Source organism: Ascaphus truei, assembly GCF_040206685.1.
Source record: "Ascaphus truei isolate aAscTru1 chromosome 2 unlocalized genomic scaffold, aAscTru1.hap1 SUPER_2_unloc_4, whole genome shotgun sequence".
In the NCBI taxonomy this organism is placed as follows: domain Eukaryota; kingdom Metazoa; phylum Chordata; class Amphibia; order Anura; family Ascaphidae; genus Ascaphus; species Ascaphus truei.
This window is the reverse complement of record NW_027453818.1, coordinates 111,503-138,022: the sequence shown is the minus strand read 5'-3', so window position 1 is coordinate 138,022 and position 26,520 is coordinate 111,503. Positions and strand designations below refer to the sequence as shown.

Below are 26,520 nucleotides of genomic sequence, written 5' to 3'. Positions count from 1 at the left end.
CCCTCTCATTCCAATTTTCCCAACCTCTTTGGTTAGGGATAGATATAAAATTTCTATGCTGCTCATTATTTCTGGTTTGGGATTGGGAGGAATCTCTTTTATCCCCACCTTTCTGGTTTGCTTTTACAGACCTACTTCTTTCTGGGTCTTTAGCCCAGTTTCTTTGCCTATTATTATCATAATCAGCTTTATCTCTGAAAAAATTTTCATGCTTCTTTTTTATAATTTCTTCCTCCGCATGTTCAAGTTTCATGCGGAGGTCGTGCTCCAGCTCCGAGCAGTCATATTCGACCACCAGGGGCTCAAGCACTTTTATAACATCAGAAATCTCCTTATCCATTAGTTTTAGCGTTTTGGTTCTCTCATAAATAATAAGCTTCATTAATGATATGGAGCAGTCATCCAAGATCCTATTCCACTCTTTAAAAAAATGCTCATTCTCCTTACCGAAGGTGGGTGATTTACGAAATCGCAGGCCCCTAGGGACCCTATCACACTCCACATATTTCTGAATAGTTCTTTTTTCAAGATGTATTTTTACTTCGGTAAGGAGTAATTGCTCTAAAATTTTAAAATTCTTTTCAATGGACCCCTTGATATTTCCTTCGCTAGGAACTGCAGTGTTTTCCTCACTGAAGAGTGAGTCAAAGTTATCATCACGTTTTTTCATGCATTCTACCAGGCTCCACACCATAATTAAAAGAGGGTGTTAACCACACAATAAAGGTGTAATACCAACAGGTGTAAGTGCAGCACCAAACAGAGCAATAATTAAGTGGAAAAAAGAAGAAATAACAGTGCGCAACTAATTAAAACGTGACGTGATAAGGTGAAAATAAAGTGAATTAAATAACTTAACCTAGAATTGAGCGTCTGCAGCTGCGATGAAGAGGGGGCTCAGGGACCCCCTGGAGCTAACAGATAAATACAAAAAAGACACAGCGCACAACGCTCATAGTGCATTAAAAATATTATTCACATAAACAATAAATGGGTGAGTAATGTGCGTACATCAAATGCAGTAATATCAAGCAGTTTCGGGATATGTTACCCAACGCCTCCGGAGACCGGATCAGGTGTCCTTGCAGGGGTGAAAATGCTGTCCTCGGTGGTGCAGGGTCCTATTGGGGTAGATGCACAACCTCTGCTGGTTCTTGCTCCCCAGAGCACGAGTGGACCGGGAGCTGCTGATCCCTGCAGTGCTTCAGCAAGGCAAATCTGGGCATCAGCTGGGCGCTAGCACTCTCCTCCGTGTGGAGCGCTTCCTAGTTGGTGACGTCACCACGGGGATTTCGGCGCCGTTCGAACACGATCAAATCGCGCAGTAGGGTGCTAATAAATAGCTAGAGCACTTGTCAAATTGTCCTACGCGTTTCGAAACAGAAAGTTTCTTCATCAGGGACTGAAATCAAGTGGATTCGGGTAGAATCTAAATACCCCGCGATCGTGCCTCATTGGCTTAGCCATCAGTTCTATTATCCAATAGGAAAGCAGCTGGGGCGGGGTTAAAGACCCGAAGGGCATGCGTCACTAACAGTGTTAAACATATGCAAAAAAACTTCAACAAACTTTATTAACAAAAGCAATGTTAACCATGACGCGATTGATGTGCTAAAACAAAGAAAAAAGTATTAAAACATGGCAAAGAACACAGTATCAAGTTGTATAATTTGCCCTATGGACCTGGATGACCAATGGAGAGATAAGTGATGTGAAAGAAGCATAAAAAATGTGTTCAGAGCGGGCTAGACATATACAGCAACAAATAAAAGATTTTAAAATTAAATTCAGAGTGCCAAAAAATATATATTCTTTTAATAAAAGGACATGGAATATTTTAAAATATTAGAACTAATTAAAAAAGAGTTAGTTATGTTATAAATTAATTAGTACAGAGACCAAATATCTATATCTTCATTTAAACCTCCTGGATGCAAGGTGTTTAGTTTGTGTATCCAGAAGGTTTCTTGCCTAGAAAGTTCCTTAACCCTATCCCCCCCTCTCCTATTTTTTGGGATGTGCTTAATACCTTTAAACAGGAGGGTTGAGGGATCACTATTATGACATGTTGCGTAATGTTTCGAGAGGCTATGTTTCATAAACCCCAGTTTAATATTCCGCAATTGTTCTAAAATGCGTACTTTTAAAGCACGCTTAATGCGTCCCACATAAAAAAGGCCGCAAGGGCATTCTAGTAAATAAACTACATGGTCAGTATTACAAAGAATAAAATCATTAATATTAATAATATCACCATTTGGACATTTAAAGTTTTTTTTATCAGGATGCATATACTTGCAAGCTGAGCATTTCCCACACTTGAAATTCCCAGTTGGTTTGGTACTCAACCAATGCCTCTCCCCACTAAGTTGTTCTTTTAATTTAATATCGCTAGGGGATAACGTATTTTTTTAATTTTTAGCCTTTCTGTAAATAAATTTTGGGAATTTCGAAAGGTGGGTGCCCAGGAGCGGGTCATTCGAAAGAATTGGCCAATGTTTTTTTTATAATTTTCTCTATCCTGCCTGTCATAGAATTAAAATTAGTAATAAAAGATACATTGCACTTTTCCTCATTTAGGGATTTTTTATAAATTTTACTTTTTTTATCTTTAGTTAGTAACATGGATTTTCTCTCTATTTTTCTTATTTTCTCTAAATCCCCATTTAGTTTCTCTGAATGGTATCCCCTCTCTAAAAATCTTGATGTTAATTTTTTGGCCTGATCCTCAAAATCTACTACTGTACTGCAGTTTTTCTTCAATCTGTAATATTGGCCACTGGGGATATTAGATATCCACGTTTTTTTGTGGTTACTTGTGGCCATAAGGAGGTTGTTTGAATCAACCTCCTTAAAATGGGTTTTTGTTACCACAGTCCCATCAGATGATGCCTTCAGATTGAGATCCAGGAAATGTATTTCATTTTCATGCTGTACATGGGTAAAAGTCAGATTCCTGTCATTATTATTTATGTACTGCAAAAATAGATCAATTGAACACTGGTCGCCATCCCAGATACACAGAATGTCATCTATGAATCGACGCCACACGATGATATTCAATTTGAAGGGATTTATATTGTCATTATAGATATAATCCTCCTCCCATTTTCCCATGTACAGGTTTGCGAAACTGGGGGCAAATCTCGTGCCCATCGCAGTTCCGCAAACCTGCAAAAAGAAGTCATCAAGAAACATAAAATAATTATGCTTCAGGATATAATCAATTGATTGCAAAACAAATTGGCTATTTGAAGGATGCAAGGTGGCATCATTCAATAAAAAAGATTGAACTGCATGTAAACCTTCTGCGTGTGGGATGTTGGTGTATAAGGCCTGCACATCGCAGGTTAGCCACCTGTAGGAATCTTTCCACACAACACCTTCCATCAGGTTCAACACTGATGTTGAATCTCTCAGGTGGGAGGGAAGTTTTGCCACATGTGGTTGGAGGAAAAAGTCCACATATTGGGATAGGTTAGATGTTAAACTATCTATTCCCGATATGTGGACTTTTTCCTCCAACCACATGTGGCAAAACTTCCCTCCCACCTGAGAGATTCAACATCAGTGTTGAACCTGATGGAAGGTGTTGTGTGGAAAGATTCCTACAGGTGGCTAACCTGCGATGTGCAGGCCTTATACACCAACATCCCACACGCAGAAGGTTTACATGCAGTTCAATCTTTTTTATTGAATGATGCCACCTTGCATCCTTCAAATAGCCAATTTGTTTTGCAATCAATTGATTATATCCTGAAGCATAATTATTTTATGTTTCTTGATGACTTCTTTTTGCAGGTTTGCGGAACTGCGATGGGCACGAGATTTGCCCCCAGTTTCGCAAACCTGCACATGGGAAAATGGGAGGAGGATTATATCTATAATGACAATATAAATCCCTTCAAATTGAATATCATCGTGTGGCATCGATTCATAGATGACATTCTGTGTATCTGGGATGGCGACCAGTGTTCAATTGATCTATTTTTGCAGTACATAAATAATAATGACAGGAATGTGACTTTACTGAACTGAGCGACAATTCTTTATATGATGTTACACATGTCACACATCTAACACATACACCGTATATTCATGTTGCTTAACATTACACAATGCTTGTAATGTGTAACGCATCTTTAAACGTTCATGTACATCTTTCTTCTCATGTTTACCTGTACTTTGGGTCCTCCTTTTTTTCATGACGTCACTTATTGGACACTCAATCACATTGCATGTTCACATTGTAACCGTTGCATTACAAGCACTTCAACCTAACTTATACACACATGTACAGTTATTAATCATTGTGACACCTTTCAAACTGATTCCATAGCAACTATCCTCATTACATAAATGTATGCATATGCACACGAGAATTCATTGTTGTGAACATTTGACAATAACATGGCTAATTACACATGTTACAGCAAACTTTTTCCACGTCAATCTCAGGCTTTTTGTCTAATTACATGACTGACTGTTGCTTTCAGAAGTGTTACATGCATTGCACATTACACTAATAATTTTCAACCAATGTTTGTACAAAGCTTCACGTTACATCATTGTCAAATATCATGATTCCCTGCTGAATACACAGAACAAATACTTCTTAGATCAAATGGAGACAGCTTGGGAGCCAAGTACTTTAATATGTTAATGTAATACCTTGCATTTTACTATGTCACCTGACATCATCACATACCTATTTAAAGGACGCCCATTACCTGCTCATTCACAGCTACTCATTTCAAAATGTTGCGATTGTTTAGGAGACGTCAGAACATTCTTTTGCATGAGTGGCTTGCTGATCAAGAGAATGACATAGGGCAAGGGAGGGACAGGGACAGTGACAGGGACAGGCACGCGGATACGACAGGGACAGGGAGAGGGACAGGGCGAGGGACAGGTAGAGGGATAGGAGATCAGAGAAGACAGAGGAGACAAGTTGTGCCTCGTCCGCGTGTGTACAGGGAGAGAACCCTGTTAGATGGGATGAGTGAGGAGGAGATAGTAAGTCGCTATCGTTTGAGTTCAGCAGCAATCTTATCTCTTTATGAAGAGATAAGGGGAGATTTAGATTTTTTGACAGCCAGAGGTCGTGCAGTCCCTGGGCTTGTTAAAATGCTGTGCTCATTACATTATCTTGCTTCCGCGTCATTCCAGACAACAGTGGGCATAGTGGGCGGGGTCTCGCAATCTACATTCTCGCGGGCCTTTACCCAGTTTCTCTATGCACTCAATAGACGCACTAGGAATTATATTCATTTTCCTACAGAGGCGACAGAGTGGCTGTAAGTCAGGAATGGCTTTTATAACATAGCAGGGATACCATGTGTGCTGGGTGCAATCGATTGCACCCATGTTGCTTTGATTGCACCTAGTCAGAGTGAGCATGTTTACCGCAACCATAAGCACTACCATTCACTGAATGTCCAGGTGGTATGTGATGCCACGATGAGGATAATGCATGTGGTACCCAAATTCCCTGGTTCCAGTCACGATTCCTCTATCCTGAGGAACTCTTCAGTCTTCCATGCTTTCGAAGAAGGACATTTTGGACATGGTTGGCTGCTGGGTGAGTACATATTTTTGTTTAGGAATCATTTCATTGTAGAATCTTATCACTAATGTAAGCTTATGTGTGCTCCATTGATTATAGGTGACTCAGGATATGGGATTAGGCCCTGGCTCTTGACTCCGGTGCTAAACCCTCAAACTGAAGCAGAGGAGAGGTACAATGCAGCCCATATATCTACAAGATCTGTTATAGAGAGGACATTTGGCCTACTGAAGACCAGATTTAGGTGTCTCGACAGAACTGGTGGGGCTCTTCTATACAAGCCTCAAAAAGTGTCTGATATTATCATTGCCTGTTGCATTTTGCACAATGTGGCACTCACACATAATGTACAATCAGACCTACCTGAGGCTTTGGTAGAGGAGCATCCCACCCATGTAGCTGCTGAAAATGAACAAACAGCCAGTGGTGGCCAGACACGCCAGAATGTCATAAATTCCTTTTTTTCTTGTAAGTAAAAACATATATTTTCATAGTACTACTTTTATATATTAATTATGTAATATTAACACTAATTTTTTTTTACATAACCTTCTGTTAGGACACAGATGAATATGGGTTGCACACCTTTCTCTTCTCTGCTGTGTGCACAAAGGCATGTGGCACCGGTATGTTATTGTTGCACAGGTTATATAGTCCTTCTTCGATTGTAAATTAGTTGTGTGTATGTGAATACAACTGGTGTAACAAATGAGTAATTGCTTAGCATTGTGTTGTTGATGATGCTAACACAATACACATAGTATGGCCATAGTCATTCATTCTTGCAGTTTGCTTACATACAATGTTATTGTTACAGTGTAACATGCGCATCCATATGATGTGTACACCAGGCTGCTTTTCATTTGTTATGTGATAAAATATACATGGTGTTTCACATTTAACAACAAATACACACTTTGCTGTGTTGCTTACGTTAGTGAAGATGTCATGTACATGTTTGAAATTTATATATTGTTCCATTGTATTATAGGTATATCTCCTCTATGACTGATCATGGTATGTATATGAACTGACATCTGTCATAAGATGTGCCTAACTCAATAGACGTTTAATTATACGATGTTAAAACCCAACATATTGCTACACGTTAAATTTTACATACATGTAGTTTCTGAACCCTGTACATGCGTTTACCTACTATTGAGGTTTCATGAGCATTGTAATTGAAAATGATTAGTGCCATTACATCACATTTAATGTATGTTCCCTTAAAAATTCCATTAATCTAATATAGAGGTGGCTGGAGAGAAGGGGATAAATGCTGATAGTTTTATCCTTACGGGAGATGATTAATCACGTATGCAATTGACTGATCATAACAGTCCATGCATGAATGCCTGTAATCACACCAATGCTTTGTACATCTTATATGTTGCAATGTATGTTATTATTAATGCTGTACATTATTAGTAAAGATTACTTTAGCATTCTCACATGTGTATGTATAAGTCACATATCTGTGTTGATGTGACCTACATGTAACAAGTGTCAAACTGTTAACAGAAACCCAGTAGTGTCTCTAATTTTAGTGTCATTTTGCATTACTAATTTCAGCCAATGAAAATGTTGTTAATATAGTTGTCATGTAATTCATGTCACTTCATCATTATTACAGTATGATGATCATTTACAAGTAGTCTCAACATATGAACGTCAATCATGTGCACATTTGCATAGGCACACTTTTCAATACAACTGTTTGTGTCGGTATCAATTTGTGTATGATGCATGTACTGTATAACACCGTCAAATGATAACATCAGCTTTATTATGGTAGCTTATATTATCATATTCACTTTACTATGTATGTGTTGAACGTTTAATAAACACAGAAAACTACAGTTAGTTTGCTACAAGAAATATACACATAAACGTAATTGTTTACATGATGTTGACCTAATATTCATAACTGCATGCATTGTAGTTGACCACTACATCTTGCCAATAACATTATTTGCAGCAGTCCCAAACCATTTTAACAACATTCCCATGTTACAAGAGAATTTTTACATTAAATGGCTAGTTGGTTGTAAGTCTCCTTTACATTGTTTCTACATTTATACGTTCCATTACACAATATACTACACAAATGTTTGTTCAGAGTGGGAATGGTTGTTATATATAAAACAGACCATGCCATATAATGTTAGTACTAAATAAAGAACACACATTAAATTTTCAAACTGCACTGTTTAGCAACATCATTATGTTAATTATGTGCTTATGCAATATAGGCATAATTGGATCACATTTTGTATTGTTATTTAATATGCGCGGCAAGCAATATCTAAATAGTTCCATATGTAGTATATTAGTCGGTCGCTCCTCCTCACAATCATCTCATATAACGTTAGAGTCTTCTGAAATGATACATTGATCTCATTGAATTTTCACCGACATCTCTGAAAAACAGCAAACACATTATGGTCAAAGATGGCACCTTAATATATGTGTAGCCGTGACAACGTGTTACACATCTCTATATGATTGTGTATATCCACGCGTTAATCACTTATATGTTACAACTACAAGGTTACAACTAAACATCATTATTGATCATTTTGTTAATTGTGTTGCACGCATAACTATGTATATGAACTGTCTGTTGGCTGTATACTTAAAAATGTGCACGCACATCTTACTGTGCGCACGCACTTCACGCTTGGGTCGACAAAGTGTTAGCGCATGCGCAAAACAATGCGTACGTTGTGCGTTCAATACATGTTGTAAATACCATTAACCATATAATATTTATTTCAAATCCAATGAAGGCGAAACTACATTCGTTCTAAACGCGTACATCTCTAATCTTTTTAAACAGACGTGTGTGGACGGAAAGCACGGCCGATCACATAATGCGCAAATCCAATACGTGTGACGTCATGTTAAGCCAGCGTGAAGCGCACGCAAACACTCCTCCCACAGAATCACATTGGGCTAACACACAGTGCACGCCCACAAACACAGACGCGCACGCATTACACAGTGCAGTGACCGTAACTATAACAAACCGACACAGCCAATAGGCTTTGACGCGCGCACGTCGGTTGGGGGCGGGCCTTACATCCGTAATCCTTTTTAAGGACGCCTTGGCACATGACAAGGGTCCCACGTCATATGTGGCCGACCTGGTTTTTTTTTATAGATGTTGCATGATAAAGAAACAGGTGTGTGTTACAGTTATGGTAACATGTTGCTATTATATGTTTTAAGAGATAGGAAAGTAGGAATATGTATTGCGTGACCAATGTGTACTAATGTTTCTGGTTCTAGTATATTGTAATAGGAAACAATGTGTTTGTGACCGCTACATGTTATGCAGTCTGCAATGTAACGCTGTATCCACGCATTTAAAGTAAAAATGGTGGATAGACAAAAGTTAACTTTTTTAATGGTGAGTCAACGCATAACGATTGTTATATTTACCATTCTTCTAGAAGTAACACTTCGTCTGCCTGCAACTGCTCGCTCCAGAAAGACAATGCATTTGCATCCATGCTTGAGCCAACCGCTGAATCCTGTATGACACACATCTCCATGAGGCGCTCATAGGAATCGGCACTGCCTTCTTCAAACAATTGGTCCGGAGGTACGTTCATTTCTTCGTGTAGCCATTCGAATGCGTTTGCAGCAGAAAGGCTTTGTAAAACATCATAGCAGTTATGTTCTTGTAGCATCTGTGTTTCAGGAATGGAGGGTGCAGATATTGCAGCAGGTATCGATTCACACGGAACAGTAGTAGCGGATCCATTGCTATAGTTATTAGGAATAAATATGCTATTTATCAGAAGATATGTGCCATGTTCCATGGTGATTTTAAATTGCGGTGCAATCTGCCAAAATCCATACCTTTCATGTAGGTTATCCTGCACACGTTCAAAATATTCATTTGTTGATAAAGTGAATCTTACAGAGGATTTAAAATTGCCAGACCGGCCAGGGTCTTGGTAATAAGGATATTTAGCTCTTATCAAATCATAGATCTGGCCCACGTTGGCTTTGTTTTCTTGAGTTGATATGATCGCCTCCGCAATCATTACTTTATACGCTTTGTGTGGATGCATGTTTAGAAGTAGATCCTCAGCCATTGCAGCGTCTCAAATTATGTGAGTGGAGTTGCACGTTCTCTCTTGAGAATGTGAAACTAGGTAAATGTTATCTGTTTTGTGGCTTTCTACTCAAGGCCAAAAAAAAAGTTACATGTTTCACTCCTTTTTGCAAACACCAATTCCATTGTGTAGAAATAATTGGCAGACATTTGTGGTTTCTGATAGCCATTTCACTGTGAAAGTCAATTTAAGGTTTTTTTATCTACATTCTCAAAACAAGTGTCTGATTTTCATTAAATAACAATGTGGGTGAGTACAAAAACAGTGTTGGCATTATGAAAATAGTGCTTACACAGACATATAATGAGATATACACACAGCTGCTAATGTTTTTTTGTGAATGCTTTTTTCCTACATTTCCCTGTGTATCTTTCTGTCTGGTTAACTCCCTGTGTGTGTCACTACTGCTGCGACACACTATATTCGAGCAAATGACCAATTTGTACCTGGCAGATACCTGGAATGCGCCGCTCCTCACCTCTGACAAGCCCCGTTGCGTTTGCCTTCCCAGCCACGGTTCATGCCTGGCTGACGGGGGCCTGATCTGTTAAATGATAATGATCAGGATTTAATAGGCTGCAATGCTTCGCGTGTCCACCAGATGGCATAAATTCATGAATTATAATGCAGTATATATATACAGTACTGTATATACACAGTATATATATATATATATATATATATATACTGTATAACAACAACCCCTATAACCCCTAACATACAGTACTGTACACATACAGTACTGTATATGCACATACATAAATGATACTATGGGCCGGCGGTGGCGAGATGTGTTTGCAGCAGAGAGAGATCCGCTGCTCTCTCTCTGCGCAAACATCTGCACATTAAAATTATTTTAAATACATTTTTATTTATAGTGTAGATGTGCAGGGGGTCTCCTGAGCTGAACCGCGTTGGTTTCAGGTCGGGGGACCCCCTGCTCCCCGAGATACAGCCCCCTTTATGAGGTGCCGGTATCCCTCTGCTTGGTTTAAAGGGCCCGATCACGTGATCGCGGCCTGTAAACCAAGCAGAGCAGAGGGATACCGGCACCCCCTAAAGGGGCCTGTATCTCGGGGAGCAGGGGGTCCCCGGACCTGAAACCAGTGCGGTTCTACTCCGTAGACCCTCTGCACATGTACAGTATAAATAAAACACATATATAAATAAACACTCGTTCTTTACCTTAGCGGCTATGCGCTATGGTAAAGAAGCAGCATTTCTGTATTTTTAATAATATTGTACAGTGAGCAGGGGGTTCCCTGAGCCAGAAATCTAAACTCAGGGGGCCCCCTGCTCCTGCTCAATATTATTAAAAATACAGAAATGCTGCTTCATTACCATAGCGGATAGCCGCTAAGGCAATGAAGGGGTTAACTCACCGTGCCCGCTTTATTGTGGGTAGCGGGGTGGGTGAGGGGGGGTATTTGGCCCTTGGTGTGAGTTTAGGGCTTGCGGGGGGTTCCGGGTGCACTTAACCCCTTCACGGCCGTAGCAGTTAATACCGCTACGGTCATGAAGGGGTTAAGCCCTCCCGCTACCCCCCCGCAAGCCCTAAACAGCCACCGTTGGGGCTAATACCCCTTTCACCCACCCACCCCCACTACCCACAATAAAAAAAATACACACACAGCAGCCGCCAAAAAATAAATAAATAAATAAATCGAAATAAATAAATAAATAAATGACAATAAATACATTTTAAATACATTTTTATTTATAGTGTAGATGTGCAGGGGGTCTGCTGAGCTGAACCGCATTGGTTTCAGGTCAGGGGACCCCCTGCTCCCCGAGATACAGCCCCCTTTATGAGGTGCCGGTATCCCTCTGCTTGGTTTAAAGGGCCCGATCACGTGATCGCGGCCTGTAAACCAAGCAGAGCAGAGGAATACCGGCACCCCCTAAAGGGGCCTGTATCTCGGGGAGCAGGGGGTCCCCGGACCTGAAACCAGTGCGGTTCTGCTCCGGAGACCCTCTGCACATGTACAGTATAAATAAAACACATATATAAATAAACACTCGTTCTTTACCTTAGCGGCTATGCGCTATGGTGAAGAAGCAGCATTTCTGTATTTTTAATAATATTGTACAGTGAGCAGGGGGTTCCCTGAGCCATAAATCTAAACTCAGGGGGCCCCCTGCTCCTGCTCAATATTATTAAAAATACAGAAATGCTGCTTCATTACCATAGCGGATAGCCGCTAAGGCAATGAAGGGGTTAACTCACCGTGCCCGCTTTATTGTGGGTAGCGGGGTGGGTGAGGGGGGGTATTTGGCCCTTGGTGTGAGTTTAGGGCTTGCGGGGGGGTTCCGGGTGCACTTAACCCCTTCACGGCCGTAGCAGTTAATACCGCTACGGTCATGAAGGGGTTAAGCCCTCCCGCTACCCTCCCGCAAGCCCTAAACAGCCACCGTTGGGGCTAATACCCCCTTCACCCACCCACCCCCACTACCCACAATAAAAAAAATACACACACAGCAGCCGCCAAAAAATAAATAAATAAATCGAAATAAATAAATAAATGACAATAAATACATTTTAAATACATTTTTATTTATAGTGTAGATGTGCAGGGGGTCTCCTGAGCTGAACCGCGTTGGTTTCAGGTCGGGGGACCCCCTGCTCCCCGAGATACAGCCCCCTTTATGAGGTGCCGGTATCCCTCTGCTTGGTTTAAAGGGCCCGATCACGTGATCGCGGCCTGTAAACCAAGCAGAGCAGAGGGATACCGGCACCCCCTAAAGGGGCCTGTATCTCGGGGAGCAGGGGGTCCCGGACCTGAAACCAGTGCGGTTTTGCTCCGGAGACCCTCTGCACATGTACACTATCAATAAAAATGTATTTTAAATGTATTTATTTATATTCATTTATTTATTTATTTATTTAGATTTATTTATTAATTGTGCTGCTGCTGCAAGTCCTAAACTCACACCAAGGGCCAAACACCCCCTCACCCCCAATAAAAAAAATTCACGCACAGCAGCCCCACAATTAATAAATAAATGTAAATAAATACATGAAGAGAAATAAATATATACTGTATATATACAGTATATATATATAATAACAATCCCTATACATATACAGTATATACTGTGTATATATATACTGTATACATACATACATATATATATATATATACACATAGTATATACACACACATGATGAACCAATATACAAATACATGTAGAATGGTTATCAAAATCATACTGTCCTACAAATAACGCTTCTCTATACAGACAAAAATAATAATCCATTTAATAATCCTAACTGATCTTACAATATAAAACATAACATTCCAATCCACACAGTACATTGCATTTACATTGTATACACTGGCGACACACTTTATTCGAGCTCGGCTAGTCCCACGAATTCGGGTATACCCGGGTGTATTGAGGTTTGTGACTGTTTTCTGCCCGAATGCATTGAGTTATTTTCCGGCAGGGATTGAAGCATTTTATTCCCGTTGGCTGCAATACTGCACAGTACATATATATATACTGCATTACAATTCATGAATTTATGCTATCTGGTAGACACGCGAAGCATTGCAGCCTATTAAATCCTAATCATTATCATTTAACAGATCAGCCGCCCATCAGCCAGGCATGAACCCAGGCTGGGAAGGCAAATGCAACGGGGCTTGTCAGAGGTGAGGAGCGGCGCATTCCAGGTATCTGCCAGGTACATACCGGGTATTTGCTCGAATAAAGTGTGTCGGTGCAGTAAATGATGCATAAAATCTATGCACCATATACATTCTGCAAATGAATGTTAACAATATAATTGCAAGCTACTGTACCAGTAAATACAAACACTTCCAAACAAGTCAACTATTTTAACCAATCAAGTAAACAAAAATCAATATACAGTGTATACTGTAAGTACCAACCAGAAAACACAATTTAAAACCAAAGCTAACCCTTACAATACCAAGGATTACATCTATCTAATTGTAAAAAACATTATACAGTACATTATACACACATTGAAGCATTGCAATAAACAGTACATCCCCTGTATCTCCCTGCCTTCAGTGTAATCTGTTTAAAGCCCCCTCCCCCCTAATGTTTCTGTTAAACAGATTACACTGTAGGCAGAGAGATTTAAAAACCCCTCCCCCCTAATGTTTCTGTTAAACAGATTAAACTGAAGGCAGAGAGATGTTTCTGTTTAATCTCCCTCCCTGCATTGCTGTGAGTGCAGTGTATGTAAATGTGGGGAGGGGTGGGGGGACCCAATGTGCATACTGTGAGGTCTAACCACCCTCACCCCCTACCCACATACCGTTACCCCCCCCATCCTGGCCATGGCCCCTCCGCTTCTGCAAAACAGACACAAAAATTAAAACATACAAAGTAATGTCCCCTAACCCCTTAATCACCATAGCGGTTATTAACCGCTACAGTCATTAAGGGGTTAACCCACCCTCACCCACCACTCGGGATGCCTACATACCCTCCCACACTAACCCCCCCCCCCTGTGAGGCCTAACCAGCCAGTCAGTACCCACAAGGGAGGCCTACCCACATACCGTTGGGGAAACACCCCACCCCCAGTACCCACAATAAAAACAGTACAATGACCCACAATAAACAGCATTATATTTATTAAATACATTACCCACCCCCTGTGCCCCCCCATAAATACAAGATTTATCCTTTTACATACAGGGTTCATAACGCAGCCCCACGCTAGTCCCCGGTGGGCTGGCAGGGCACCTGGACAGACCTACAGTTTACCAGCAGCCCTTTTTACACAGGTTCTGGAGGCCTGCTGGTGGATCCTGCCAGCACCATGGCCCCCAGGTGGTCTCCTTGTCACCGTGGGCCACAATTGGGTCCCCACGGTAGGCCCAAGGATGTCTGGGAGCCCCGGGTCAAACCCACAGGTGTCTGCGGGGCCTCGGGTGGTTCCCTCTGGGGTCTGGGGAACTCACGGGTGCTCACTACGGGTCCGCGGTACCCCCACAGAAGTGGGACCACACATCATCATCCTCGCACCTACGGGTCGGCGGTGCCCCCACAGAAGTGGGACCACACATCGTCATCCCCGCAGACTACGGGTCCGCAGTGCCCCCACAGAAGTGGGACCACACATCATCATCCCCGCATGTGTCACCCGTGGAACCACCAGCCTGATACCCTTGGGATACCCGAGAATACCCGGAGGTGGTCTCCAGAGGTCCCACGCAGAACCACGGAACCAACCCTGAATGTAAAAAAAATAAACCTGGCCTATACATTCAATACATACACCCTCCCCCCCAACACCTACAGTACAATAATGTGCAAAATAACTATTATCCAGATATGGATAATAGATTAATTGCCCATTATTAAAAACATTAACTAGCATATACAGATAAATAAATAAAGTACTACTGACCTCATCAATACGAAGTGTCCGTCGCCAGCGCCTTCCTTCTTTCTCTTGCCCACACAAGACATAGCCAATACCAAGCCAATACATTGCAAGTACATTCAGATATCAATTAACCCCTTAAACACCTTATCAGATAATAACCGCAAAGGTGATTAAGGGGTTAAGCCACACAGGCCCGATACCCACCCTTCACCCATGAATTTGTACTGTGGCTTCATCATGCAACTATATATATATACTGTATATATATACAGAGAGACAGAGAGAAAGAGAGAGAGAGAGATATATACAGTATATATATATATATATATATATACACACGTTATATACACACCCATGATAAACCAATATACAGTACAAATAAATGTAGAAGGGTTATCAAAAGCATACTGCCCTACAACCAAACACTTCTCCATACAGACACTACATTAAAATCAATTTCCTTTAAAAATCCTAACAGATCTCACAATCTATATCATCACAAACCAATGAAAAACTTCATATTCCAATATATATGATGCATAAAATCTATGCACCATATACATTCTGCAAATGAATCAACCAAGTAAACAAAAATCAAAAGCCAATACATTGCAATTACATTCAGATATCAATTAACCCCTTAAACACCTTATCAGATAATAACCGCAAAGGTGATTAAGGGGTTAAGCCACACAGGCCCGATACCCACCCTCACCCATGAATTTGTACTGTGGCTTCATCATGCAACTATATATATATACTGTATATATATACAGAGAGACAGAGAGAAAGAGAGAGAGAGAGAGAGAGATATATATATATACAGTATATATATATATATATATATATATATATATACACACGTTATATACACACCCATGATAAACCAATATACAGTACAAATAAATGTAGAAGGGTTATCAAAAGCACTGTCCTACAACCAAACACTTCTCCATACATACACACTAAATTAAAATCAATTTCCTTTAATATTCATAACTGATCTCTCAATCTAAATCATCACTAAACCTCTGAAAAGCCATTTAAACAACTTACATTCCAATATAAATGATGCCTAAATATCTATGCACCATATACATTCTGCAAATTAATCAACCAAGTAAACAAAACTCAATTAGCAATCATTATTTACATCCCTAAACAATTCACACTAGATCCCGAACAATAAAACCATTAACAAATTCACACCTAGAGCAGAACAATTAAGCCTTTGAAAAAATATAAGTACAGACAAAAATAAAACCTTTACAACCAAGCCTATCCCTGACCTTCCTCAATCACACAATACAATACCAAGGAATACATCTATCTAATTTTAAAATACTTTAAACTCACAATAAAGCATAGCAGCATACACAAAATAATTTAAAACACATCTAATCCAGCTTTTAAAACAACATCATTTCTTACCCTGTACTGTATGTATACTGTATATCTCTCTAGACATATATACATACATACATACATACAGTGGCAAGAAATGATATACTGTACCACAAAAAAAAAATACACATGTTAAAAAACCTTTTGAAAAAATGAACAAGTTAAATAAAATACATTTCTTTACTGTAGTTCACTTACCATTACTTGCCCCCACCGACTTCCGTTGCGCAGCTTACTCACGAACCAATCCACGATCAGGAACCCATAAAATAATAAACCATAAAAAAATAAACATTAAACTAAAAATCCAAATCAATCCACGGGTCTTCTATCTGTAATCCATCTTCATCTGTGTTCTTCTTTCTTCTATCTCCTTCCAGCGGGGCGGGGCGGGGTCTTCTCCCCATCTGCGGCCACGCCCTGGTCTTCTTTCTTGCCCGGAGGTCCTTCCTCCGCGGCGTCTGGCTTCAAAATGAGACGACATAGGCTTTTAAAGGCCTATGACGTCACATTTTGCGTCATGGTTCCCACGGTCCTGATTGGGCCGTGAAAACCATGTGTTTTGGCCGACAAAAAAAAAATGATGACGTCACTTAAAGGGAATGAAAGCACAGCCAATCAGAATGGCTTTGCTTCAATTGCCTTTAAGATGACATCATGAAAAGGCACATGGCCGCCCTCACATGGTATGGTAGCCAATCAGAGCGTGGGAACTTTATCCCTACTCTGGCTCTGGTATACCATGTGTCAGGGGCTTGGGGGAGAAAGGATGTGACGTCAATGAAAACCTGTCACGTGAGTACGGTAGCCAATCAGAGTAGGGATGGAGTTCCCACGCTCTGATTGGCTACCGTACCACGTGACAGGTTTTTATGAGGCCTGTTAATGACATTTAAAAAAAAAGTTAAAAAAAATGGCGGCGATTCCTGTGGTCCCGGCGCGCGTGCACAGGGCAAGCAGAGTGTCCTGCCATTTGCGCTGCCTGTTCCCCCCAGCAACCCAGAATCCCCCGCATCCCTCCCCCCTCCTCCATGTGGGACGGAGGGGGAAGCCCAAACCAAGCCCCGCGCGCAACCCAGCCCCCCCCCCTCCGCTCCCCACGTGGGACGGAGGGGGAAGCCCAAAACAAGCGCTGCGCGCAATCCAGCCCCCCCCCTCCACTCCCCACGTGGGACGGAGGGGGAAGCCCAAAACAAGCGCGCGATCCAGCCCCCCCGCACCCTCCGCTCCCCACGTGGGACGGAGGGGGAAGTGCCAACCCAGCTTCCCCGTGCGCGCCTCCTGCGCCAGTCCGCCTCCTGCCCATGATCTCCCCCTAATTACCTGCCCCCGATCCTCGCTTGCTGCCCGGGGGTGTCCGGGGAGCGTGCTGCGGCGTCGGCCGCTTCGGGGGGGATGGGGGGGGGGACCTGCTGCTGCTGCTGAGGCCCATGCTGTGCTGTGTGTCCCATGTCTTGGAGAGGCACCCCAGCCATGTGGAGGGCCCACTGCCATGCAGAGACCCCACTGCTGCCACGTGCGACCCGGTGAGTGTGTGAGTGACAGACTGAGTGTCTGTGAGTGTGCCTGTGTGTCTGTGAGTGTGCCTGTGTGTCTGTGAGTCTGTGAGTGTGCCTGTGTGTCTGTGAGTGTGCCTGTGTGTCTGTCAGTGTGCCTGTGTGTCTGTGAGTGTGCCTGTGTGTCTGTGAGTGTGCCTGTGTGTCTGTGAGTGTGCCTGTGTGTCTGTCAGTGTGCCTGTGTGTCTGTCAGTGTGCCTGTGTGTCTGTGAGTGTGCCTGTGTGTCTGTGAGTGTGCCTGTGTGTCTGTGAGTGTGCCTGTGTGTCTGTCAGTGTGCCTGTGTGTCTGTCAGTGTGCCTGTGTGTCTGTCAGTGTGCCTGTGTGTCTGTCAGTGTGCCTGTGTGTCTGTCAGTGTGCCTGTGTTTCTGTCAGTGTGCCTGTGTGTCTGTCAGTGTGCCTGTGTGTCTGTCTGTGAGTGTGCCTGTGTGTCTGTCATTGTGCCTGTGTGTGTGTCTGTCAGTGTGTCTGTCTGTGTGTCTGTCTGTGAGTGTGCCTGTGTGTCTGTGAGTGTGCCTGTGTGTCTGTCAGTGTGCCTGTGTGTCTGTCAGTGTGCCTGTGAGTGTGCCTGTGTGTCTGTCAGTGTGCCTGTGTGTGTTTCTGTCAGTGTGCCTGTGTGTCTGTGAGTGTGCCTGTGTGTCTGTGAGTGTGCCTGTGTGTCTGTGAGTGTGCCTGTGTGTCTGTGAGTGTGCCTGTGTGTCTGTGAGTGTGCCTGTGTGTCTGTGAGTGTGCCTGTGTGTCTGTCAGTGTGCCTGTGTGTCTGTGAGTGTGCCTGTGTGTCTGTGAGTGTGCCTGTGTGTCTGTCAGTGTGCCTGTGTCTGTGAGTGTGCCTGTGTGTCTGTCAGTGTGCCTGTGTGTCTGTCAGTGTGCCTGTGTGTCTGTCAGTGTGCCTGTGTGTCTGTCAGTGTGCCTGTGTGTCTGTCAGTGTGCCTGTCTGTGTGTCTGTCAGTGTGCCTGTCTGTGTGTCTGTCTGTGTGCCTGTCTGTGTGCCTGTCTGTGTGCCTGTCTGTGTGTGTGTGTGTGTGTGTGTGTGAGTGAGTGTCTCTGAGTGTGTGTCTGTGAGTCTTCTGCGTGAGTGTGTCTCTGCGTGAGTGTCTGCGTGAGTGTGTCTGCGTGTCTGTGTGTGTCTGTGAGTGTCACCCTCTCCCTGTGTCGCCCTCGCCTTCTCCCTGTCGCCCTCTCCCTGTGTCGCCCTCGCCCTCTCTCTGTCTTTGTCTCTCATTCTCTCTGTGTGTGTTCTGTGTCTCTCTTTTTTTGTCTCATTTTTGTGTGTCTCTCATTTTTGTGTGTCTCTCATTTTTGTGTGTCTCTCATTTTTGTGTGTCTCATTTTTGTGTCTCTCATTTTTGTGTGTCTCTCATTTTTGTGTGTCTCTTTTTTCTGTATCTCTCTTTTTCTGTGTGTCTCTCTTTTTCTGTGTGTCTCTCTTTTTCTGTGTGTCTCTCTTTTTCTGTGTGTCTCTCTTTTTCTGTGTGTCTCTCTTTTTCTGTGTGTCTCTCTTTTTCTGTGTGTGTCTCTCTTTTTCTGTGTGTGTCTCTCTTTTTCTGTGTGTGTCTCTCTTTTTCTGTGTGTGTCTCTCTTTTTCTGTGTGTGTCTCTCTTTTTCTGTGTGTGTCTCTCTTTTTCTGTGTGTGTCTCTCTTTTTCTGTGTGTGTCTCTCTTTTTCTGTGTGTCCCTCTTTTTCTGTGTGTGTGTCTCTCTCTCTCTCTCTCTCTCTCTCCTCTCTCTCTGTCTCTCTCTGTCTATCTGTCTCTCTCTGTCTATCTGTCTATCTGTCTCTCTCTATCTGTCTCTCTCTATCTGTCTCTCTCTATCTGTCTCTCTCTATCTGTCTCTCTGGCCGAGTCCATAGAAGGACAGGCCGCGCTGAGCCGTGCGGACGCTCCGCGCTGAGCCCCTGCATACTCAATGAGGATGCCTTGAGAGGGGGCTCACGCGAGCGTCCGCAGGCGTGCTGAGGCGCTGGATTTTTCAGCCGACAGCCAAGCTGTTTTTCAGAGCACTGTCGGCTGAAAACATCCAATCAGCGCGGAGCAGCGTCAACGTCACGGCGCCTTGACGTCTCTTTATCTGTCTCTATCTGTCTCTCTCTCTCTCTCTGTCTCTCTCTCTCTGTCTCTCTCTCTGTCTGTCTCTCTGTCTCTCTCTCTGTCTGTCTGTCTCCCACTCTCTCTCTCCCACTCTCTCTCTCTGTCTCTCCCACTCTCTCTGTCTCTCCCACTCTCTCTGTCTCTCCCACTCTCTCTGTCTCTCCCACTCTCTCTCTCTGTCTCTCCCACTCTCTCTCTGTCTCTCCCACTCTCTCTCTGTCTCTCCCACTGTCTCTCTGTCTCTCCCACTCTCTCTCTCTGTCTCTGTCTCTCCCACTCTCTCTCTGTCTCTCCCACTCTCTCACTCTCTCTCCCACTCTCTCTCCCACTCTCTCTCTCTCACTCTCTCTCTCTCCCACTCTCTCTCTCTCCCACTCTCTCTCTCTCCCACTCTCTCTCTCCCACTCTCTCTCTCCCACTCTCTCTCTCTCCCACTCTCTCTCTCCCACTCTCTCTCTCTCTCACTCTCTCACTCTCTCACTCTCACTCTCTCTCTCCCACTCTCTCTCTCTCTCTCTCTCTCTCTCTCTCTCTCTCTCTCTCTCTCTCTCTCTCTCTCTCTCTCTCTCTCCCCACACACTCTCGCGCTCTCCCCCACACACTCTCACACTCTGGATCTGGATATCTTAACTGTCCTATACTACACTGAAATAACCTATACTGCTTACTTCCAGATCTGACTCAAGCTTCACACGGAAGACATCGAACCCCCCCTAACCCAGAAGACAGGTAACGAACACCTCCCCTCCAATGTATAACATTGCGGGAATGAGGGTACCTGGACTTTGAGGGTCTGCGGATCAGGTAAGATCCCAGATGGGATTGCTGCTTTAAATATTGTGAAGCGGGGGCATCCAGACACTAGTTAAGGGGTTCAGGAAACTAGTCATTCACATCTGGCTTTTTTTTTCTAGATTCGACATTTATACACACACACACACACACACCAAAGGACTAATTGTAGTATAATGTAATACAATAAATAAACTAAGATCAAAAACGAATGTTCTTACTAGGAATTTATTCAATTTATTTAATTTATGGCTTTTTTTAAAATGCGTGGCTGGGGGCGGGACTAGAGGCGGGGTTGGGGGCGGGACTAGGGGCGGGACTAGGTGGCGAGTAGATTTTTTGGTTCGGCGAGTAGATTTTTGGGTGATTTGTCAAGCACTGTATATATATATATATATATATATATATATATATATATATATATATATATATATATATATATATATATATATATGTATGTATACAGTATATATATACACAGTATATACTGTATATGTATAGGGATTGTTATTATATATATACTGTATATATACAGTATATATAGACAGTATATATTTATTTCTCTTCGTGTATTTATTTACATTTATTTATTAATTGTGGGGCTGCTGTGCGTGAATTTTTTTTATTGGGGGTGAGGGGGGTGTTTGGCCCTTGGTGTGAGTTTAGGACTTGCAGCAGCAGCACAATTAATAAATAAATCTAAATAAATAAATGAATATAAATAAATACATTTAAAATACATTTTTATTGATAGTGTAGATGTGCAGAGGGTCTCCGGAGCAGAACCGCTGTGGTTTTAGGTCTGGGGACCCCCTGCTCCCCGAGATACAGGCCCCTTTAGGGGGTGCCGGTATCCCTCTGCTCTGCTTGGTTTACAGGCCGCGATCACGTGATCGGGCCCTTTAAACCAAGCAGAGGGATACCGGCACCTCATAAAGGGGGCTGTATCTCGGGGAGCAGGGGGTCCCCCGACCTGAAACCAACGCGGTTCAGCTCAGGAGACCCACTGCACATCTACACTATAAATAAAAATGTATTTAAAATGTATTTATTGTCATTTATTTATTTATTTATTTTGATTTATTTATTTATTTTTTGGCGGCTGCTGTGTGTGTATTTTTTTTATTGTGGGTAGTGGGGGTGGGTGGGTGAAGGGGGTATTAGCCCCAACGGTGGCTGTTTAGGGCTTGCGGGGGGGTAGCGGGAGGGCTTAACCCCTTCATGACCGTAGCAGTATTAACTGCTACGGCCGTGAAGGGGTTAAGTGCACCCGGAACCCCCCCGCAAGCCCTAAACTCACACCAAGGGCCAAATACCCCCCATCACCCACCCCGCTACCCACAATAAAGCGGGCACGGTGAGTTAACCCCTTCATTGCCTTAGCGGCTATCCGCTATGGTAATGAAGCAGCATTTCTGTATTTTTAATAATATTGAGCAGGAGCAGGGGGCCCCCTGAGTTTAGATTTCTGGCTCAGGGAACCCCCTGCTCACTGTACAATATTATTAAAAATACAGAAATGCTGCTTCTTTACCATAGCGCATAGCCGCTAAGGTAAAGAACGAGTGTTTATTTATATATGTGTTTTATTTATACTGTACATGTGCAGAGGGTCTCCGGAGCAGAACCGCACTGGTTTCAGGTCCGGGGACCCCCTGCTCCCCGAGATACAGGCCCCTTTAGGGGGTGCCGGTATTCCTCTGCTCTACTTGGTTTACAGGCCGCGATCACGTGATCGGGCCCTTTAAACCAAGCAGAGGGATACCGGCACCTCATAAAGGGGGCTGTATCTCGGGGAGCAGGGGGTCCCCCGACCTGAAACCAACCAGGTTCAGCTCAGGAGACCCCCTGCACATCAACACAATATAAATAAAAATGTATTTAAAATAATTTTAATGTGCAGATGTTTGCGCAGAGAGAGAGCAGCGGATCTCTCTCTGCTGCAAACACATCTCGCCACCGCTGGCCCATAGTATCATTTATGTATGTGCATATACAGTACTGTATGTTAGGGGTTATAGGTGTTGTTGTTATACAGTATATATATATATATACAGTATATATACTGCATTACAATTCATTATAGGGGACGGCTTCAAAGAGAACAGCTCGCAAGCGCCCCCATGTGTTTTTACACGGCATTGCAGTATTGCAGCCAGCCGGAATAAAATGCTTAAATCCCTGCCGGGAAAATAACGCAATGCACTCGGGCAGAAAACGATTACAAACCTGAATACACCCGGGTATACCCGAATTCGCGGGACTAGCCGAGCGAGAATAAAGTGTGTCGCCACTGTATGTGTGTATATGTAGATATATATATATATATATATATATATATATATATATATATCTCATCAACACATATACATATGTATATTGTACAATATATATATGTCTCTATAACCAATATTTACATATTTGTGTATATAACTGTATTTAAGAGCTTATATGTAAACAGGTTTTTTTTTTTTGTTTTGTTTTTACTTAAATTTTTATTAAACATTTTTTTTTCATACAAAAGAAAAATTAACAAAACATATAACATATAAAAGGGGGGATAGGGGGGGGGGAAGGTTTTTATATTTATCTGACTATTTGAAATGGTAACATATTACAGGGTTACTATGTTTTAGGGCTTACTACATTCAGCTGTGTCGAATTTAGATTTACCATCAAACAAGGCCTTTTGTTAGTTTAGAAGGCCTGTAGTGTTAGAACCTAGAATATATCTATTTAATCCAGTTGTACACTGAACATATTTATGCCACTAAGTAGGCCTTGTATGAAACCTATTTAAATGGTGATCCACATGAGTGAATTATGTGAATAATATTAATTTTAGGCACATAGTGAAATATACAAAATCTGAGCCTATAACACTAACATTAGGCCTTTATAATTATAATACTGTGTTTTAACAAGGAAGAATCAAGTGAATGTTGTGAAAAAAAAACCCGTTTAGATAGTTAAAATATATAACTATATATATAACTATATATATAACTATATATATATATATATATATATATATATATATATATATATATATATATATATATATATATATTTATATATTAACTATTAGTGTGTGTACATATATCCCTACATACTACATATATATTACTAAACATTCACAGATATGGGATTGAAACCAGTACTCATACATGATGAAAGGACAACATTAAGAAGGTTCAAGCAAGGTGAAGGTAAGTAATATTTAACACTTCATCCTGCTCTACACGGACAATAAAGATGTTAGCAGTTAAATAGATGTTTGATTTAAGTTGCATGTGAATAATATTGACATGCAATTACTAGCTAAAATACCTATGAAACATACCCAAATACAATGTTTTGCAGCTAAGTGAATTGTAGCTTCTCCAAACATAGCAACTGGGTAATGTTGGACCATTACTGAACAGATGATTAATACATAAATATAAATTAAAATATTCATTCATTCGGACTGTTAATTTTTCCAAACCTTCACGTGTACAAGGACATACTTGAATGTTTGGAAACAACAGGTCTTCATCATACATACAATATTAATTAGATAATCTAAAGTGAACAAAACAAGGCCAAATACAGATATAGTTAATTATAACATTTATTATTTTTTTTCCTTTTGAGACCGAGTCACAGGCCTGCTTGTTGTCTCTTGGATTTTTCTTTTCCGTTTGGCTACAACTTTAAGCACAACAGAGCCACTTTGACTGGCCTGTGGCACTTCAGGGGCACGGCTTGTGGCCTGTGGCACTTCAGAGGCAGGGCTTGTGTCCAGTGAGTGTTCACGGCCAGGGCTTGTGTCCAGTGAGTGTTCACGGCCAGGGCTTGTGGCCAGTGACTGTTCACGGGCAGGGCTTGTGGCCAGTGACTGTTCACGGGCAGGGCTTGTGGCCAGTGACTGTTCACGGGCAGGGCTTGTGGCCAATGACTGTTCACGGGCAGGGCTTGTGGCCAGTGACTGTTCACGGGCAGGGCTTGTGGCCAGTGACTGTTCACGGGCAGGGCTTGTGGCCAGTGACTGTTCACGGGCAGGGCTTGTGGCCAGTGACTGTTCACAGGCAGGGCTTGTGGCCAGTGACTGTTCACGGGCAGGGCTTGTGGCCAGTGACTGTTCACGGGCAGGGCTTGTGGCCAGTGACTGTTCACGGGCAGGGCTTGTGGCCAGTGACTGTTCACGGGCAGGGCTTGTGGCCAGTGACTGTTCACGGGCAGGGCTTGTGGCCAGTGACTGTTCACAGGCAGGGCTTGTGGCCAGTGACTGTTCACGGGCAGGGCTTGTGGCCAGTGACTGTTCACGGGCAGGGCTTGTGGCCAGTGACACTTGTGCACTGTGTACCAACTTGTTCACAACTGATGCTTGCTCCGTTTCTTCTTTGGGTTTTTTGGTTTGTGTCCAAAAACTGGTCAGTAGTAACTGCTTGTGCATTTTTGTTTTTGGCTCCTCCTTTGTAGGTGTCAGTTCCAGATTTTCTACAGATGGCAGCGGTAGGATGTTGTCAGGAACATGCAGAGAACTTTCAGCTACTTTACCGGTAACATCCCGACCTGGGGAATGAACATCAGATGACTGGGGTGAAAAAGTAGTAGCATGTAAACATCCATCCTCTGATGGTGTAAAGCTGAATGGATGTGCTGCTGTAGTCATTCTCAAGTGATTAGCTTGAGTTAGCTGAACAACTATTGCTTCTAATGACGTGTTCATTTTTTGCATTTGTTTAGGCACTTCAATGAACACTCTATGGAGATGTGACAATTGTGATATCGTTTCTTCCTGCAGTGATATCATTCTTTCGTGCACTGACATCAGATCTGAATGGCGACGATTTTCTGCTTCAACAATTATTTCTTCAGAAGCTACTATTGCAGCGTATGTGCTATTTGCTGTAGGAATAGCCTGTGTAACTCTTTGAATGGGAACCTCGTCATGGTCACTTGATTGCATTTCTGTGTCTTTGGCGGCATCATCATCATCATCATCATCATGTGCTAAAAATAAATGTACACATAATTGTATTGTATTGTATGTCTTTATTTATATAGGGCCATTAATGTACATAGCGCTTCACATTAGTAATACATGTGGTAATCAAATAAATAACAGATAATATAAATAACAGATCATGGGAATAAGTGCCTTAGACATAAAAGTAACATTTCGGAAGAGGAGTCCCTGCCCCGAGGAGCTTACAGTCTAATTGGTAGGTAGAACGTACAGAGACAGTAGGAGGGAGTTCTGGTAAGTGCGTCTGCAGGGGGCCAAGCTTTATGTATTGTGTTGAGAATATCCACAGTGCTATTCATATGCTTCTTTAAGCAAGTGTGTCTTAAGGTGGGTCTTAAAGGTGGATAGAGAGGGTGCTAGTCGGGTACTGAGGGGAAGGGCATTCCAGAGGTGTGGGGCAGAAAGTGAGAAAGGTTTAAGGCGGGAGAGGGCTTTAGATACAAAGGGGGTAGAAAGAAGACATCCTTGAGAAGAACGCAAGAGTCTGGATGGTGCATAACGAGAAATTAGGGATGAGATGTAAGGAGGGGCAGAAGAATGTAAAGCTTTAAAAGTGAGGAGAAGAATGGAATGTGAGATGCGGGATTTGAGCGGAAGCCA

General features: G+C 42.5%; 1 long non-coding RNA gene across 2 annotated transcripts; it reads left to right on the top strand.

Moving 5' to 3' along the window:
* The first annotated feature begins 6,130 nt into the window (after positions 1–6,130).
* LOC142473275 (uncharacterized) lies at positions 6,131–25,882 on the top strand. 2 transcript variants are annotated; one of them, XR_012790022.1, is made up of 6 exons: positions 6,131–6,192; positions 6,558–6,583; positions 9,025–9,176; positions 24,047–24,115; positions 25,371–25,450; positions 25,638–25,882. It is a non-coding gene; the product is annotated as an uncharacterized LOC142473275 (long non-coding RNA). The 2 variants fall into 2 exon arrangements; XR_012790021.1 differs by lacking the exons at positions 6,131–6,192; positions 6,558–6,583; positions 9,025–9,176 and having other exon boundaries at positions 24,001–24,115.
* Positions 25,883–26,520: the final 638 nt, after the last annotated feature.